This window comes from Pelodiscus sinensis, chromosome 2 (assembly GCF_049634645.1).
Source record: "Pelodiscus sinensis isolate JC-2024 chromosome 2, ASM4963464v1, whole genome shotgun sequence".
Lineage (NCBI taxonomy): Eukaryota > Metazoa > Chordata > Testudines > Trionychidae > Pelodiscus > Pelodiscus sinensis.
The window spans coordinates 81,566,175-81,585,876 of NC_134712.1; positions in this window are offsets into that span (position 1 = coordinate 81,566,175).

The window sequence follows — 19,702 nt, forward strand, 5'->3', positions numbered from 1 at the left end:
TAAAAAAATGTTAAAGTGGAACTTGTTTGTGTTATATTAAGAATGATATTGAATTCTAATGCAAACAATTCAAGAAAGAGAAATATATGCAGCCTATGTGAGAAACATGGCATGTGAATTTTTTTTCACTATTTATAGTCACAGGCAAAAAAAGGAGAGGAAAAAATTGATAATCACATACATGTTTTATTTTCTATCAGATGGCTCAAATTTGAACCCCCATCTGTCCCCCATTTGTCACCTAATGGCAGCTCTTTGAAGCTTAGCCATTGTTACTGTATTTGTACTTGCAACTAGGTTTCCTTAGCTAAGCATCACTTTAGCTCTGGATAGAGGCCAACATAACAGTTAACTAAAAGGAAGAGGCTAAAATGAATAGTTCATAAGCCTATTTTCACATTCCGTGGTTTCCTTAATTAAAGCTTCATCTTGGCTAATTTCTTGGAGAGGTTAAAATTAAGGCTGTCAAGTGATTTAAAAAATTGTGAATAATTGCACGATTAAAAAATTTAATCGTGATTAATCATGTATGCTGCCCCTTTGAAATGCTGTGGCAGTGTTTCAAAGGGGCAGTGCTGTGGAAGCCCAGGATCAGCTGGAGTCCTCAGCTGATCCCAGGCTCAGCGCAGCTGCCTCTTGAAATACAGAGAAGGAGTTTCAAAGGGGCAGCACCGCAGGAGCCTGGGATCAGCTGGAGTCCCCAGCTGACCCCGGCTCCGTGCTGCGTTGCCCCTTGGAAAGGTTTCCCCGGCATTTCCAAGGGGCAGCTCCATGGGAGCCCAAGGTCAGTTGGACTCTCCAGCTGACCCCAGGCTCCATGCAGCGCTGCCCCTTTGAAGCACCGGAGCGGCACTTCAAAGGGGCAGAGAATGCAGAGACAGATATCACCTGGACAGCTCTGTACTGTGCTGCCCCTTTGAAGTGCCACTCCAGCACCTCAAAGGGGCAGCGCAACACGAAGCCAAAATTAGCTGAAGTGCCCAGCTGATCCCCAGTGCTGCGTTGCTGCCCCTTTGAAGTGCCGCTCCAGTGCCTCCGTGTTGCTGCCCTTTTCAAGTGCTGCTCTAGCACCTCAAAGGGGCAGTGCAATGCCAAGCCAGGGATCAGTGTTGCTGCCCCTTTCAAGTGCCGGTCCGGGGCTTCAATGGGGCAGTGCTGCACGGAGCCTGGGGTCAGCTGGGGACTCCAGCTGATCCCAGGTTCCTAATGTGCTGCCCCTTTGAGTTGCTCTTCAAAGGGGCAGAGCAGCATTAACACCTGCGATTAACACATTCATTTTTTAATGTGTTAATTCTGCCCCCATGTTAATCGTAGGCGTTAATGCAAATAAATTGACAGCCCTAGTTAAAATTTATAAATACTATTCCATGGATTTCTATGGAAACTCATTATAGCTGGTCCATGTTAGGTTAGGGAAGATTGTTAAGATTTTGGGACCAAAGATATACATTATTCCTTTTTGCCATTGTTTTCTGAATATAATTATCAGTGTTGTGTGTAATTAAACATAAGCTAGTAAAGAAAAAACTTGAAATTACTCTAGATATCTATTTTTTGCAAATATGCAAAATCCATTAAAATAAATCAAAATTTACCAATTTAGATAAAATTTCACTAATTTTGCCTACTGGAAAAACATAGCACACTTATTAATGCTACAACAGTATTTATAGAGGTTTGAAAATTTCTCTAAAGATCATGAATGAAATTCATTTGCAGCTTCATTATGAAAGATTTGAACAGGTCTAACGATCGCAAAAAGCTGAATCCACAGCTGCACCCACTAAGTAAAGAGTTGTTTGTGGTTCCCCAATACTTGAGCTGATTCTCTTCTATCCTATACACTAAGGATGTTAAATTGCAGTTACCTAGCTAATTGTATAGTCAACACAATTTGTCAACTATATGATTAGTTAGTAGGACTGCTCTGAAGAGCCGCAGTGGAGGTAGCTCCAGCAGCCAGCTCGAGCCAGGACTGAGCAGGTGCTCTTGCTGCATTTCAAAAGCTGAAGCGCCGCAGTGGGAAACAACGCGAGCAAGGATTGTTTTAGTCTCCGCTTGCGCATTTCCCCGCTGTGCCTCTACCTCCCCTGCTCTCTGCAGAGACAATGCTGGGGGGGGGGGGACCGGCTTTTAAGCTGGCGACCCTCAGCACCAGCTCCTGCTCCTCTACCCCTTGCTGCCTCTCTCTGATAGAGAGGTTTATGCTTATGATAGTCGACTAGTCACTTAGGCTGTGTCTAGACTACATGCCTCTGTCGTCAGAGGCATGTAGATTAGACACATAGGCAAAGGTAAATGAAGCCGCGATTTAAATAATCGCAGCTTCATTTACATTTACATGGCTGCCGTGCTGAGCCGAGAAACAGCTGATCAGCTGTTTGTCGGCTCAGCGCGGCAGCCATGTAAATGTAAATGAAGCCGCGATCATTTAAATCACGGCTTCATTTACCTTTGCCAAAACAAGAAATCTACATGGCTCCGTCGACGGAGCCATGTAGTTTAGACGTACCCTTACATCCCTACTATACAGCTGGTCTAAGCTACCCCAGTTTGCAATGATCCTCTTGAGGCTTGTCCACATGTGGGGGATTTGTTTGCATTGAGGTAAGGCGCACTAGTTTGGGCATAATACATAAGCTGCACTAACACCTTCTATCACTTTTTTTATCTTTGTGTACCTATGGCAGGAGCCTGGTACACACTATGCATATTGAAATATCAGGTTGGTATCTCATGGACTTTTGCTTTACTGTTGAGTTGTGTGCAGTTTGGGAATTTTTTTGCTGTGCATTGTGGGATGCACAGTGGAAATCAGGTATCAGAGGGGTAGCTGTGTTAGTCTGGATCTGCAAAAGCGACAAGGAGTCCTGTGACACCATAGACTAACAAATGTATTTCCACCTAGTGGAAATCATGTGGAAATCAGTGGGATTCTGTAACTTAGAGGTCGAACTCCAAAAATCCGATGATTCCACTCTCTCCATCTCATGCTTTCTTTCTGGTTGGACAAGCACCACATTCAAATTCCTGTCAACAAGCATGGATGGAAGAAAGCTCTGCACTGGCATGCAGGCAGATGTGAACAAGGAGAGGTTCTTCAAGCTTTACAAGAGCTCTGGATGCTGGGTGAAAATTGGGTTTTGGAAGCCAACCAACCCACCACTGGACAAATGATGTGACAGACTATTACAGCATAAAGGGGGATTTCTTGTTGGCACTCCAATGCCTGGTCAACCACAATTACAGGTTTATAAACAAAAACATGGCAAGAGGTCTGGAAAGGCCCAAAATGCTAGGGACTTTCAGAACACACCTGTGTACCTAATGGAAAGTTTGTCCCTACAATTACTAGAAATATGAATGATTTGAAGATTGGTCCAGTTACTCCATGACACCTAGCTGATTTCAGGAGACCTAGCTTCCCTGGCTAATGAATTTACAGGTCAATTGGACAGAAGAAACTAAATGTTTATCACTTCAGTAGTGACAGAGTTAGCAGTGGAGTGGTGCTGGAATGCTCTGGAATGGCATTCTGGAGTTCTTTTTGAGAGCTGGAATGGTGTTTCAATATTTCTCACAGTGGTGCAATTAATAGGAGGAGTAGGGAGTACAGGCCTCTCCCACGGGCTGGCACTGAGGGGAGGCTCAGCAGCTACCATCTCCCTTCTCAACCATACACAAAACAAACAGGACTGCCCTGCATCCAGGAATCCACGGCCTATGCAGGAGGTAGTGTGCTGAGCTGCCCACATCCCCACTCACTGGGAGACTCCCTGCTGACATTCCAATGTTGTGGGCTTGGAGGGGAAACCTGGCACTTCCCCAGAATCTGTGTCCTGGATAGGGCAGCAGCAGGGAAGAGGTTCAAACCTGTATGCCGGAGCCTCCCACAGAGGGAGCAGAGGTGCTGGGGGCCCACAGAGCTGGTGGTACCTGTCCCTCCTTTCTATGGGCTATATCTTGCTCTGGCACCAAGGGGTGGGAGCCAATTGTGGCACATCTCAGAGCTTCCTTGACTCAGTATGTCCTCATGTTTCCTGCCTTACCTAGTGTCAGTGCTGTAGGCATGCCTGTCTTCCTGAAAATGCATGGGAGCTTTCACTGACCTGCCCCCTTTTACTGCCTTTGAGCAAGGCAATCCAGACCAGTCTCAGCAGGGCTCCAACTGAGAAGTGAGTTCCAGCACTTCTATTTTTAGGACTGAGGCACTATGCAGAATGATAGATGAGTATGCATTTGGCCATCTCAGAGTTAGAAGGCACTGTCTTGTGCCTAGGTTAGAAGCTGCAGAACAAAACTTGCTTGTAGTACAAGCTACATGTATGATAGCATCCCCAGAACCCTATTTCCAGCACCTATGTTTTTTCTTTCTTCCATGCTTCCTGTGAAATGCTGTCCCCAGCACTACCTTTTTCCTTCTTCATATCCCTCCTAAAGAGCCAGTGAATTAACTATTGTTATGTTTAACCAGTTAACCACTTAAGCGGGGCAGCCAGCCAGGTTGAAGTGGTCCCTGTCATAGGTGGGGCTGCTTCAGCTGTGCAAGGCCCACCATACTGCACCACATTAACCATTCACCTCCCTAGTACGTATCACCTTATTAATAAAATCAAAATTACAATTCAGTGCTCTGCTGCTAACATTTTAACAAGGTGCTTGTACAAAAAATGTCCCCCCTCTGAGAAAAATCTCCCAATACCATACTCCTTCCCCCCGGTCCAAAAAAAGTCCTGAATCTACTATCTCCTACCTCCAAAACCCACCCAGCCCATTCAACTACCATCCTTCAGCCCCAAAGCTAGGATTGCCAGGTGTCTGTTTTTTTTATAGGAGAGTCTGGACAAAAAGGGGACCTGACAGTGTCCAGTCAGATCTATTGACTGGACACTCAATGTCTAACAATGTCTAATTACCACAAACAGGGGAGGCAGGGAAGCTCATCACCTGCTAATGATGAGGCACTACTTGGCTAAGGCTGCCTCCTTCCTTTGTTAGGCTGCTGCAGCTCCCAACCCCAACTCTGCAGGCAAGTCCTTCCTGAACTGGGTTGGGTAAGGCTGGGAAAGCAGTGAACAACTGGGAGAAAAGAGAAGAGAAATGGACAAGGGCAAAAGACTATGGGTGAAGAGGCAGGGACAGAGGTTGGAGGAAGAGGTGGGGAAAGAGCAGGGCTTTGGGGGAATAGGCATGGGGCTTTGTGGGGAGGGAAAACGGGGCAAGGGAGTTTCTGGCACTCTTTGCTAGATGTGGTGGGGTACCGAGTCCCACACCGTTCAACCCTGGGGTTGAGACCTCCACCCACAGTCCCTGAGGCCTAGTCTTTCCCAAACAGGCCTGGAGGCCAAGTCTCTCATGCACAGGCCCTGAGGCCTAGTCCTTTATAAACAGGCCTGGAGGCCTAGTCTCTCACGTTATCCGCTCCTAATCTGGGATCCGGGAAGAGAGGGTAAAGGGGCCCGGGTCCGCCCTCTCCACTGGGCCCCAACCCAGAGCCATATCAGTGGTGGGTGGTTCCCACCACTGGCTCGGCAGGGAATTCTCCCTGAAACGCGCCAAGCCCGCTGGGGCTTTTCCTGCTCCCTGCCCTGGGTTGCTTCCTACCCCATCCCTCTGGCCGGTGGAGAGCCCACCTGTAGATGTGGGGCTGACAGCAGTAGCGGCATTGGCCGACCTGGTGTCTGGTGGAGTAGCGACCGTGTCTAGGGGGTGCTGCACGTCGTAGCCGGTGGTACAGTCGAGCTCGGCCCGGGGATGGTAGTGGCAGGTCAGCCGGTCCGATGCCTCTCGCTCCAGCTGCTGCGGTTGTAGCTCTGGTGGCTGGGCAGTAGCTCCTTCTCCTCTGGAGGTCAGTCCCAACTGGGCTGCTCTGCAGGCTTTTATACCAGGGCTGCACTGGGACCATGCCCAGCAGGGCTGCAGGGGAGGGGCATATTCCACCCAATAGGTGGGCTCCCCTCCCCCTTGTTCAGTGCGGGGTTAGCAGGCCCCGTCACACTAAAGTATCCGTTTTTTAAATATCACCAAGTTGGCAACTGTACCAGAACCTCCATAACTATCTTCTAAGTGAACATCTGGCAGATTTTGGCAAGCCATGGAAGTGTCCGGCAACTCAGGCAGCAGTGAGGCAAATGATCCTGCAGTGTCTGGCTGCGAGGTGGCTGATTGGTGGGCTGGGTGATTAAATGGGAGATGGTTCCTGTTCTGTTCCTAAGGCAGAGTATCACCTGACTGCTGAGAGGTAGGAAAACTAATCCTTCCAGGTTGGAAGTCTCCTCAAGGAAAATAGGAGTTCAATCCAACATTCTTTCCATTACCAGCACTGTAGACTTGACTGGGACTGGGCAAGCAGGCACTGATGGGAGATAGCCAGATGGCAGGCTCTCATACAGTAAAGGTTGGTCCCATCTCTTGTTATCTTGCTCAAGATAGCTTGTGTGAGTGAAAGGAGGGTGAGGACTACATGATACATCCTCCATGTGCCCCTTGAGGCCGTGAAGGAATGGGAACTTATACAAGATTGGAGTTACCCTTGCAGTAGCTACCCAAAAATATCTACATATGGAAAGAGAGCTAATATTTTATCTTTAGCATTTGTGAATGGTTAAAAAAATTCACTTCTTTCACAATTTGTAATCAAATTCTGTCTGTCATTGCCATCTCACTATGCATAGGACCAGCATTATGGAAAGAGTTAAAGTACAGGTGCCATGGAATATATCACTACCCAGCCTACAGCAGAAGTTGATTTGAATTGCACATATTTTTTAATCTTATCAATCTGTTTGCAATGGTTTCTGCTCTCAAGGCTGCTTCTTCAACGAAAAGGGCCAGAGACTTACTTTTGTTGCTATTGTTTAAACGTTAGTGGATGGTGAGGTTTTCTTTTAAACGACACAAAAGCCAACCTTCTTTACAAAGGCTCTTTGAAACCTCCTTCCCTCTAGCTCATCAGTGAAAAAATCATCCTCCCTTCAATATTTGGCAATGGAATCAAATACTAAATTGATAAGAGCTCATACATTTTGACCCATGATTCTGGCTCCTGACTATGGACTTGGGTGACCATCTTTTCAAAAGACAAAAGCAGTAAGTATGCAGGAGCACCCACAGTGGCCACACTTCCTGTTTCTCCTCTCCCTCTAGACCTCAAGCCCTGATCCTCTTCATCCCCCCTAATTCCATGCCCCTTGCTCCTCCTCTTTCCCTTAAAGCCTCATCCCCCTCTCCAGGCCAGAAACTGGAGCCAGACCATGGTAAGAGCTGCCCAGAAGCCCCAGGTCTCTCCACCTGCCATGGGTGATGGGGTTGAGGTGTCCAAGAGCAGCTCCCAGTCTGTCCCTCCTCCATGTGTGCCACTAGGACAGGTGGAGGGTCAGGGTCTCCTCACAGAGGATCCTTGGGTAACTCTTACTACTGACTGGCTCCAAATTCTGGACTGGCCAGAGAGGTGGAGCCTCATGGGGAGAGAAGCAGAAGGTGGGGCCTTGTGGCAAGGGAGGGCTAGTTCCCACCTTAGCATCTCCCACCCCATTGCCTCCCCTGAGCTTTATGCTTGCATGGAGCAGCTCTACAGGAAATCCAGGACAAATACTATCTTGGAGTCATTCAGCCCAGGCCTGGGACTTGAGCTCTGCATTTCTGGACTGTCCCATGCAATTTGGGATGAGTGATTACTGTAAGTTCAACTTTTGGCTCTGGTAAAAGTTTCTGCCTTCCAGTTAGAGCCTTGGATTTAGCTCCTGATGACTCATTATGGTTCTGACCCCAGCCACTAGGCCTGGTACCCTCTCTGGCCAATACACTAGATCACCATCATCCTGGTCAGCTGACAAAATCATGCTCACCCTATTCACCTGGATACTCCCATTGAAGTCAATGGGACTACTTTGGTTATGAGAAGATAATTATAGCTATTATTCATAATAATAATTTGTTATTTAGATTGTGGTAACATGCAAATGTGTGAAGTGCTCTCCATACACAGATGAAGACTTGAGCCCTGCACCAATGAGCATACAGGTGAATAATGAAATCAACCATATTGTTTCAAGTTTCAGCATTTGTTATGTAAGTATCACACAACTGTAGTCACACAGGGTGTGTCTAGACTACATGCCTCCTTCGACGGAGGCATGTAGATTAGCCAGATCGGAAGAGGGAAATGAAGCCGCGATTAAAATAATCGCGGCTTCATTTAAATTTAAATGGCTGCCCCGATCTGCCGATCAGCTGTTTGTCGGCAGATCGGGGGAGTCTGGACGCGATGCCCCGACAAAGAAGCCTTTCTTCATCGACACAGGTAAGCCTGGTTTCACGAGGCTTACCTGTGTCGATGAAGAAAGGCTTCTTTGTCGGGGCATCGCGTCCAGACTCCCCCGATCTGCCGACAAACAGCTGATCGGCAGATCGGGGCAGCCATTTAAATTTAAATGAAGCCGCGATTATTTTAATCGCGGCTTCATTTCCCTCTTCCGATCTGGCTAATCTACATGCCTCCGTCGAAGGAGGCATGTAGTCTAGACACACCCAAAGACAGAATTCTCAGACAAAAATCTGCCACAATTAGAGATAGTAAAGTTTTATGTCTAAAATTCCTGGAACCAGAAAACAGGGAACTATCAACATTGAAGAAGAGTGAAGAAGGCTACTGTAGTAAAAGGGGTCTTACACCATCTAGAAAATTGTTCGATACATGGATAGAAACATCATGACAAATAACTGTACTTACAGTGATTATACTTAATCACTTGAATTGTTTAAGTGTGTTCTATATCCCAACCCTTAAACCTACCTTGACCTGTACGGTTTCTGTAGCACCATTTCTGTGTTATCCTTTCCTTTAGGATTTAGCCCAATATCGGTTTAGGTTTAATCAAACAATGTAGATTGTGCTAATTCCTATACCTGGATACATATTTTCTCTAATCTTATTTAAAACAAGTGAAGAGCTCCACCTGCTGGTTATGACTGATATAAATTACACACGAGTAGCCCTGTGACACATTAGAAACCAAAATATATAGAATCATGAGCTTTCATGGGTAAAACCCACTGCATCAGATGAATTTGAGTGGAAATAACAGAAACCAAGATTATATATATAACAACAGAAGTACCTGCCAATTGTAGGACCTGTGTTAATGAGGCTAATTAAGTTGTGTCCCGTACATAGCTTTTGATGTGTAAATATACATGCTAATAGGAGAATAGACTGGCTTTGTTAACACAGTGGCCTTTACAATTATATATATGTATCAGTTTGGAGGAAACAAGGAAGGAACTTTGATAATGCAACAAAGCATAACCAAGAGAGTGGACATTTTTAAAAAAATACTGTTTTCAAGTTATTTGCAACTCTGTAATGTCAGTCTCAGGGTGTAACCTGATTTGATTTTCCAGCCAATATGCCCAACCCAAGAAAGTTTTCTAGTTTCAAATTTTAGACATGTTGGTTGTAGTTTCTTCTGGCATATGCCATATATCACTGCATTATTCCAAAAACTGGTATTGGTTTAGGGATTTTTTTACACATGGATTTTCAATTCATTTATTTGTTTGTGTAAATTCATAAATTCTTAATCAGAAGAAAGAACTAACCTGGTGCACCATGCTCCCCTCAGCTAGGACAAGTACAGTGAAGCATAAAAGAAGGAAAGAAGCAATATGACTCTGAGAAGATAATGAGCAGCAACGGTGCTATAACTAGCTAATTTTGCACCGGAGGCAAGAATATAAAATTGCGCCTCCTCATGTGTATATATTCATAGTAGTTATTTCTTAGAAAAAGGGAAAATACATAAATAATAATAATACGTTTATTTATTATAGTTATGAGATCTGCATAAACAATCAATTAATACATATATACATATAATTATAAAATATCACCATGTCAAGTACTATTAGGTATTTGTTTATAATTGTACTTTGCATGCTTTTAATGAGGCAAACTTATCAATAATTGCACTGAAATTAATATTATTCGCTACTGCGACTCATAGAACCCAGGGATCATAACTCCTAGACCCCCATCTCTAATCACATACCCCTAAGACCTAGAGCCACTCTCCTGACAGAGGTGAAACAAGACCCAGGAGTCCTGGCTCCCAGCCTGACACCCCCACCTCATCCCCTGCACTTCTGCTTCTGTGTAGGGCAATATGAGCCCCTTCTCCTCTGGCCCCGCGCCTGGGAACTGTACTAGGGTACCTTAAGGTGGCACTTGGCACGGCTGAGCCGGTGCCCAGACTCCTGCGCCACTTGGAAGCATCTGACGCGCTGGGTGGCTGCCAGGGCTGGTGACTGTTGGATCGCGGAGCGGCAATGTGCAGCCTAACATGTAAACTGTGGGCTGGCCGATGCTAATGGGTGCGGGAGGGAAGCAGAGCTGTCTTAAATTTTTTAAAAACAGGTTTAAAACTAATAAAAGAAAGTTCTTCACACACCATGTAGTCAACCTGTGGAATTCCTTACCAGAGGAGGCTGTGAAGGCTAGGACTATAACAGAGTTTAAAGAGAAGCTAGATAATTTCATAGAGGTTAGGTCCATAAAAGGATATTAGCCAGGAGATAGAAATGGTGTCCCTGGCCTCTATTTGTCAGAGGCTGCAGAAGGATGGCAGGAGACAAATCGCTTGATCACTGTCTTCGATCCACCCTCTCTGGGGCACCTGGTGCTGGCCACTGTCGGCAGACAGGATACTGGGTTAGATGGACCTTTGGTCTGACCCAGTACGGCCGTTCTTATGTTCTTATGTTAAAATAAGTAGCTGTCTTAAAATAATTAGTTTTCTGTATTATTTTTCTGCGCCTCCTCAGCTATTCACCTAAGGCAAGTGCCTCACTTGCCTCGCCCTTGATACGGCCCTGAGCAGCAAGTCTGTGAACCTTGTACAGTCAGATCCTCCTTTATCTGTGTGGGTGAGGTGCCTGTATGTTCATTTTACTGCTGGAAAGCCTTAGGAATTGACCGGGTCAGACTGTGCCCTCAGTTACATGAGAGCTACTTGCTTGTTTCAGAAAAGGGATGCAGATTAGACCAGTCGGAATTTCAAATCTGCAGGGGATTTAAATATCCCCTAACTGCATTTGCATTTACATGGCTGCCGCTTTTTTCCGGGTTGGGGATAAGCCGGAGAAAAGCGCCAGTCTAGACGTGATTCTCCGGAAAATAAACCCTTTTCCAGAGGATCTTTTATTCCTACTTGAAAGGAAGGAATACAAGATCCTCCGGAAAAGGGTTTATTTTCCGGAGAATCACGTCTAGACTGGCGCTTTTCTCCGGCTTATCCCCAAGCCGGAAAAAAGCGGCAGCCATATAAATGCAAATGCCACGTGGGATATTTAAATTCCCCGCGGATTTGCAATTCCGACTGTCTAATCTGCATCCCTTTTGAGGAAAAGGGGTGCAGTGTAGACACAGCCATAGTGTTGTGCTATGTGGTAGAATTTGGATTAGTCAGTGTCATTTAGAAGAGATAATTGTATTTGCTGCTGGGGTTTGTAACAGCTTGGAGCAAACTCCTCCCTTCCTGTCTGTAAGCAGTTTCTACAGCAGAACCATAATTTTTTTGACTTATTTCATTTCAGAATTTGATGGCTAATGTAGCAATATCCTGATTAAATGTACACACAGCCTAAACACACCCTAAGGGATTGTGTTCAGCCCAACTCTATATGCCATTGTATATTGCTGCAAATGTAATAAATTCTTATTTTTAAAAAGGCTTACACAGCATGTGGAGATCCAGATTGACTGTCCTTAAGCAGAGTGAGATTCAAGACCAAAGAGCCAGACCTTCCGAGGGGTGCTAGGTTATTGCTTTAAGATAAGGACTCTGATCTTTGGTCTTTAGTGACAGCCAATAGTCCAAATTTTTAATTGAATCAGCACTTAATCATGTTTTAAAATGTGCATGGCTTAATATTGCATATGAAACACTCAAATGTCCTAATTCATACTAAATTTAAGTCACATGAAAATTCAATATGCTGTGTAAACCAGTGGATTTTAATTAAAAACAATTATTTGATGGTTGGAAAAATCCTAGATAGTTGCAGATCCCTGAGGACCAGAGTTGATAACCCCTCGTTTAGTCACACAGTCTGACAGAACAAAAGAAATATTCAAAAATTAACTGTTTTTTGTAAGGATATTAACATGTAGTCATTTACACAATTAACCGATAAGCCAGCTTTACTTGGATAATAGAGGACAGTGTCCCACCTTGTCCAAAGTTTGGTCTGAATGGTATCTTATTCTTTAGCTCAGGGGTGGGGAACCTTTTTTGGGTCGGGGGCTCCACACAAGTGAGAAGCAAAAAAAAAAAAAAACAACCAAACTCTCACTGACATGGCCCCTGACTGAGAAGGAGAAAGACAGTCCCCACATTCCTCTTACACACCACAGCGTAAAAGGCCCAGGCTAGTAGATTTTGTATGCTCCAGCCCTGTGGGGGGATGGCTGGAACACCAAAACAGCTCCCCAATACTGAGAGAGAGCCCTGAGCCTCATGGGCCGGATCCAGACAAGACACCTCTGCCTTAGATTAATCATTTATATAGCCTTTATGTTTTATTTAGTGGGAAAATTATGGAGGGGTTACCATACCCTTAGTATCAGCATATTATTATTCTTTTCAAACATAGTTTTTCCTTGAGAATTTCTCTCAAAGCTTATCATTACCCCATCATGCTTGTAAATTATTAAAAGGCCTAATCAGTAATTTTACTCACAGAAATTTTCACAGATACTTTTTAAGTTAAAATCTTAATAAGCAATTGTTCCTCAATAGTAAGCTAACATCTTGTGTAGCTGATCAAACCAGAAGTGCACATTGTTAAATATAAAAGCTGACAGACACTCATATCTATAGCATTTTGTACAGATTACAGCCTTACTAATATATCTTTCCATATATTTATTATTACCATTTTATTTTACATTGTTCCTCCTAATAATAAAATGTTAATAATTACAATTTTTGAGATGCTAAGAAATTACAAATTTTAGAAATGGTCATAGAAGTAGGAATACTTTTAATATACCACTGAGGTCAGGTTGATAGACATTTTTTGAAAGGCTAAAGCTTAGAAAATGGTTATTTTAAATTATTTATTACTAGATTTACCCAGCATTCCTTTGGTCCTTAACTTTTTTTTTTTTTAATAAAAGGAAAATATGAATGCTTCATTTGGATCATTGCTCTTAGGTGTGGCTGAGGATGAGAGGTTTAGTATGCAAGCTGTGCCGGGCAAAGAGAACTATCCCAGCCCTCTCTCACCTCAACACCTTGGGGCCAGGAAAGGCATCTCTGAATGGACACTGCAGCTTCAGTGGGCACAGCCAGGGGAGGGGTGCATGTCTCCTGACTGGGGCAGGTACAGGTTCGTCTGCTCCCTGTGCTCCCCAGCCAGAGTGAAGAATGCAGTGAACTCTGCACCTTCCCCTCACACCCTGACAAAGAGGAACAGCTAAGTGTTCCTGTATGAAATGGGGGTGTGTCTAGACTACAGGGTTTTGTCGACAAAAGTGGCCTTTTGTCGACAAAACTATACCTGCGTTTACACTACTGCCAAGTTCTGTCGACATAACGTTGACAGAACTCGGCAGTTTTGTCGACAGCAGTAAACCTCATTCTATGAGGAATAACGCTTTTTGTCAACAGAGTTCTGTTGACAGAAGGCGTTACTGCATCTACATTGTCCTTTGCATCTATACTCTCATGTCGACAAAGCGGCTTCACCTTCCTGATTATTCTTTTTTTTTCTGTATGGTTTTATGAGAAGCAATCCCATTCCAGGTACATCCCATTTTCCTGGGACAACCAAACCCTGACCTTGCTTTAAGTTGTGATAAGAGAAAGATGTATATGGAATGTGGTGATCCTAGTTCTTACTGTTTAGGAGTTCTTGAACAAACACACAGACACACAGATAAACTCTCTTAAATATATAGTAGATTTTATTGGTTGATAAAAAGACACTGTGTTCCTCCAAAATTTAATTTCCAACACTCAATTATTGTATGACACATAGGCAAGTCTCTCATGCAGTATAATGAGAAAAGTGAAATACTGCTTCTAGGGCTGTCCATAGGGGGTGCAGGGCCTGGGCCAAACTCTCCTCCCCTCCCCGCCCCATGCCTCAGACATGGGATCCAGTGCAACCCCCCGCTATAGGTCCTGTTCCCTGCCCCACTCCACCCCACCCCCCAAGTCCCAACTCTGCTCCATCCCCACCATCTACCCCTTTGTCCTAAGCCCGCTCCCCCCAAGCTCTGTAAGATGGGCGATTACTGGAAGGCCTGGCACAGGATAGCAGCAGGAGTTGGCCCCTTTCTGCATTCATCATGGCAGCAGGAGCCAGGGCTATGTCTACTCTTGCGGCTTCTTGCGCGGGAAATATGCAAATGAGGCTAAGTGTGGAATATCGCCGGGCCTCATTTGCATATCTAATGAGCAGCCATTTTTGCAGAAGAGGCTCTTGTGCCAGAAGGAGCTGTCACAACACTGCCTCTTCTTGAGCAACAAAAACCTTCTTGAGCAATGCCGCCACGCTGATTATTTTCAGGAATAATATTTAAGTTGAAATAGCTTATTTCAAATTTGGGAAAATCTATAGCACTTATTTTGAAATAGAACACTCTTCCTCTGACTTCTCTTACTCCTCGTACAATGAGGGTTACAGGAGTCAGAGGGTTACAGGAATTAGAGTAAGCAGTCCTCCGGCAGGACGTTATTTTGACATTATGTCAAAATAACTGCTTGTGTAGAGAGATGGACTATATTATTTCGGAATTATGTCTGTTATTCCGAAATAAACCACTTCCTCAGATGAGCGGAGTGGTAAGAAAGGGAAGACCCTCACAATTTACAAAAGAAAAAGAGGGGGGGAGGAAGTACCAGTTCCACTAGAAAGAGTGAGAGTGCGGAATTGACCTTCATATGCAAATTTGACACTAACTCTCATAGCTTGAACAAAGACATGAACTGGATGGGCCATTATAAAACCTGCTTTCCTTACATTCAACACCCAAACTGACATAAAAAATTAAGTATGGGACACTTCCAGCCCACTCAATTAGCCTCACTAGCACAGACACTACAATTGACGGGTACTTCCTTCCCCCCCTTCTTTTTCTGTTAAAATTGTGAGGGTCCCTCCTTTCTCTCCACTCTGCTCATCTGAGGAAGTGGGTTTTGCCAATGAAAGCTCATGATACCATATATTTTTGTTAATCTCTAAGGTTCTAGATGGCTACTCATTTTTTAAAGTTACAGACCAACATGGCTACCCCTCTGAGACTTTCTTCTCTGGAAATTACCCCAAAATCTTGGAGATCATGAGTCCTTATTTAAAGCTTCCTTCCTCATTAATAATCCAAAGAAATGAAGTAGGAAATTAAGGCAAAATAGAGATGTTTCCAGAGTCTTTTGTACTCTCTCCCAGGTGGATAGAATTTACTGTCCCAAAGCCCCCAGAATACTTTGTTGAAAAGTAAAGGCACAAGAAGCTAAAGGCATCTGCAGAAAGAGCCATCTAACCGGAATGAGTTTTTTCTGTGACCCATTGTGAGAGTTAATTGTCTTCAATGGGCATCAACACAAAGCTGTGTGACTTCAATGTAGATTTTACTAGGTGAGTGTTACAGGATCAAACACATTTGAAATACTGTCACATAGTCAGTACTGGTAACTTTAGATGCAAAAGGTACATGCATAAACATGGGGTAATCATATTTGATAGACTGTAACTTTTTCATTGACAACATACTTTCATGACATACTTTATATAAGATTTGTGGCAAATTGTCTAAGTGGTGTTATATTTCAATCATGTGGTATCATAGAAGGCATGAGGAAAGGGTGGGTTTCCAGGTTCACAACGAGGCAGATGGTCACAAATTAGGGATGTTAAATATCAGTTAATTGAATAGTCGATTAAACCTCATGAATTCTTATTGGTTAGTTAACTATTCTATAGTCCCCGGGTAGCCCCTGTCCAGGGGAGAGGGGTCTGAGCTCCTGGACCCAGAACGAGCCGGAACTGAGCCAGGCTGCCTGCCCTCTTGACTCCTAAAACACTTTAAATGTAGAGCCATAGCGGGGATAGGTCCAGGACCCAGTGCAAGCCGGGACTGAGCTAGGCTGCTAGCCAGCCTGCTAAAAAATTTGCTGGCAAGCAGGGGTGGGGAAATGAGTGTAGGCTATAACATTAACCTCTATGCTTTTGCTTATCAGGTAATCAGTTAATTGACTGTACTATTACATCCCTATCACAAATTAGGACAATTGGAATAAAGATTTCAAAATCAGAGACAAATACCTTGAAAATCTTATTGAAACACACAACAAAATGTTTCTTCATATGACAACTCCCTTTAAAAATCAATTTACAATTACTCCAAAATGAAATAATTTTCCAATGTGTGACATGTGGAAGGTCGACAGAAGTCCTTAAACACTCCCGTTGCATACATGCTGGAACAATTTGTATAGTGCGGGTGAATCGAACTGTAATCCCTGTTTATGATGAGAACTACTTCAGGCTAGAGAGTACTGCAGCATCTCCAGCACCCCTAGTTCCAGCACCTTTGTCCCCAGGGGTATACACAAAAAAGGATTTGTGAGAGCTATTTTCAGATTTCACCACCAATACAAAATAACCCTGCCAACAACACTGCTAGTGACATGGTATATGTATGTTTTTGTGTCTAAATACAGTCATGCATTTAAAAGCTATGGTATCAAAACACTGAATAACTAAGATTCTGAACAGTCCTTTGGGTTATACAATATGTATTAGTAATATACAGGTCTGCTTCACTCACTACTGAGAAACCCAGCAACTGTTTAATGACGCAATTGTTCAGGACAGAAAGTGAGGAATATCAAAATCAAATTGTAAAGAGATGTAGGCTTATACACTGGACTGCAGTGTGTCACCATTCAGAAGTTTCCATAACAGCTGAGAAGGTATTTGTTGTTCCTTGACAGCTGGATATGACAGCTGACGTTCCAAGATGACACTTGAAAAACAGTTGCAGCTTTATGACAGATGCCTTTTGGAAATAACAGTGGTGGTTCTGTTGGCAGTTGAGAATGAAAATTTCATGTCAACTGTGGTTTTATGGGAGATGGAAAAGATAGTTGTGGCTCTGATGCAGCAAGGAATGATATTTAGATGCTTGTAAAATTGAAATCTTACATGTTTAGAGTGACGCGTGAAGAGTTAAGTAAACAGGAGTCAACAAACCAAACTCTACAGCAAAATTCAGTCTTTTTTTGCATGTGGGATATCTGTGAGTTCATCACCATTTTCTTGAATGTGTTTACTATTTTGGGGTACAATTCCCAGCTCTGCCACAAAATTCCTGCATGACCCTGGACAGGTCATTTAATATTATCTGGCTGTAGTTCTCTAACTGCAAATAATACTTCCTTCTTTCATCGTTTGTCTCATGGATGAAATTCCCAATGATTATTTCCCTGAGAGTCCCCACCCTATTTGGGATTTGGGGCTTTAGCTCTGGAAGGGGGTGGAGGGAGGCACCATGACTCGGTACTTCAGTCCCACGGTCATGCCAGAGCTGAGGCCCGGGCAAATGCCACAGTGCTGAAGCCCTCACCCCTGGCTTATGTGGATTTGAAAATATTTACTTGAGTTCTGCTACAGTGGGCTCTGTCTAAATTTAAATCCTGCTTTCCCTGTGTTGTCTGTAAGCTCTCTGAGGCAGGCGCTACAGGATCTATGTACATGAGCAATTATACCAGTATATTTATATCTGCATAGTTAAACTACTATAGGTATAACTCCCCTTATGGACACATGGGCTATGTCTACACTGGCAGGTTCTTGCGCAAGAACTGTTTTGCGCAAGAGTTCTTGTGCAAAAGGTCTTCCACAACAGCGCATCCACACTACCATGTGCTTTTGTGCATGAGCGTCCATGGCAGTATGGATGCTCTCTTGCGAAAGAAAGCTCTGATGGCCATTTTAGCCATAGGGCTTTCTTGCGCAAGAAATTCATGTTGCCTGTCTACACTGCCTTCCCGTGGAAGAGCTCTTGCGGAAGAGGGCTTATTCCTCATGGGAAGAGGAATAATTCTTCCGGAAGAAGCCCTGGTTTCTGACACTGTACTGTAAGTTTACTTGTGCAAGAACGCGCATGCAGTGTAGATTCTCTGCAAGTTTTTGCGCAAGAACGTATGTTCTTGTGCAAAAAGCCTGCAGTGTAGTCATAGCCTCAAAGTCTAGAATAAGTGACTTTTCTGGTTTCAGTTAACTTCCTTCCAAAGTCATGTAAGTGTAATTCTTCTGCTGGGTAGGGCAGGCAGCAGCCAGGGCCGGGTTCAATATCTAGGGGTCCATCTCACATGGAACCGTCTTGAGCACCCACCCAGTAGCCTGGGAAATTCACACACCCCTGGGTGCCTCTGAGAGGCAATGCTTCCCCACTCGCAAGCACAGAGTCTGTGTGTGGAAAATAAAGTTTTAATGAAAGAGAGAGAGAAGTCACATGGCATTAACTTGGGAAAATACCACAAACAGAGTTCATAACTCCCCACAAGTAACCATCCCAGCTCCAAGGGATTGAGCAATGTCCTTTGCCCCTCAGGCTCACCAGTCCAACAATGTAAGGGTTCCATTCACTTATCCAAACTTTCTCCGTACCCCACTTCAAACGCCCCACTTACAGCTCTTGTCCTGTCAGTGCGGACCCCGACACATCACCCTGATGACTCCACTCATTGAGCCTGAGGCCATGACACTTTTGAGCTGCTCCTGTGGTCCACTTGCTCCACCTGCCACCACGCCTACTGGCCCACCAATCATTCCCACCAGCTGCCCCACTGGCTGCAATGGGTCTGGCTCCAGGCCAAACCAGTGACTTCAGCTCTTAATGAATTAAACTATTTAGCTACATTCTAGGCTGCCAAGAGAGTCCAGCTTCCACTGGACTAGCAAAAAGACTCCTGGGCTATGTCTACACTGGCGGGTTCTTGCGCAAGAACAACTGTTCTTGCGCAAGAATCCGCAGCGCGTCCACACTGCCCACCCGCTCTTCCACAAGAAGATTTACAGTACAGCGTGGTAAGAGAGGGCTTCTTGCGCAAGAGCTATGCTCTTTTTTAACAGATGTAAGCCCTCTTGCACAGGGGCTCCTGCGCAAGAGGGCAGTGTGGACGCTCAGCAGGGATTTCTTGCGCAAGAAAGCCCTATGGCTAAAATGGACATCAGAGCTTTCTTGCACAAGAAAGCGTCCACACTGCCATGGATGCTCTTGCACAAAAGCACATCTCACACAGGGCAGTGTGGACATTTTCTTGCGCATGAGTTCTTGCACAAGAACCCTTGTGCAAGATGTTCTTGAGCAAGAAGCCGCCAGTGTAGACATAGCCCTGATGCAGTCTGCTTTAAGTCTGTCTGTCCTTAGACCTGGGGGGGGGGGGAGAAAAGGCAGGTTGAACCAGTCTTACAGCTCACATGTGGCAGGCATGAAGCCAGCTGGCTCAAACCCTTTCCCTCCACCCCCAACTCCATTAACTTGTTACCAGAAAAGGCGCACTAGTAAACAAAATATTAATGGGGCCTGCTCTGATCTGATGTTAAAGTGCCTTTGTCCCCAGAAGGAGGTCTGGCCTGGAAACCACCGTATCTGTCATTGGCGGATTATTCCTCAGCCCCGTTAAATAAT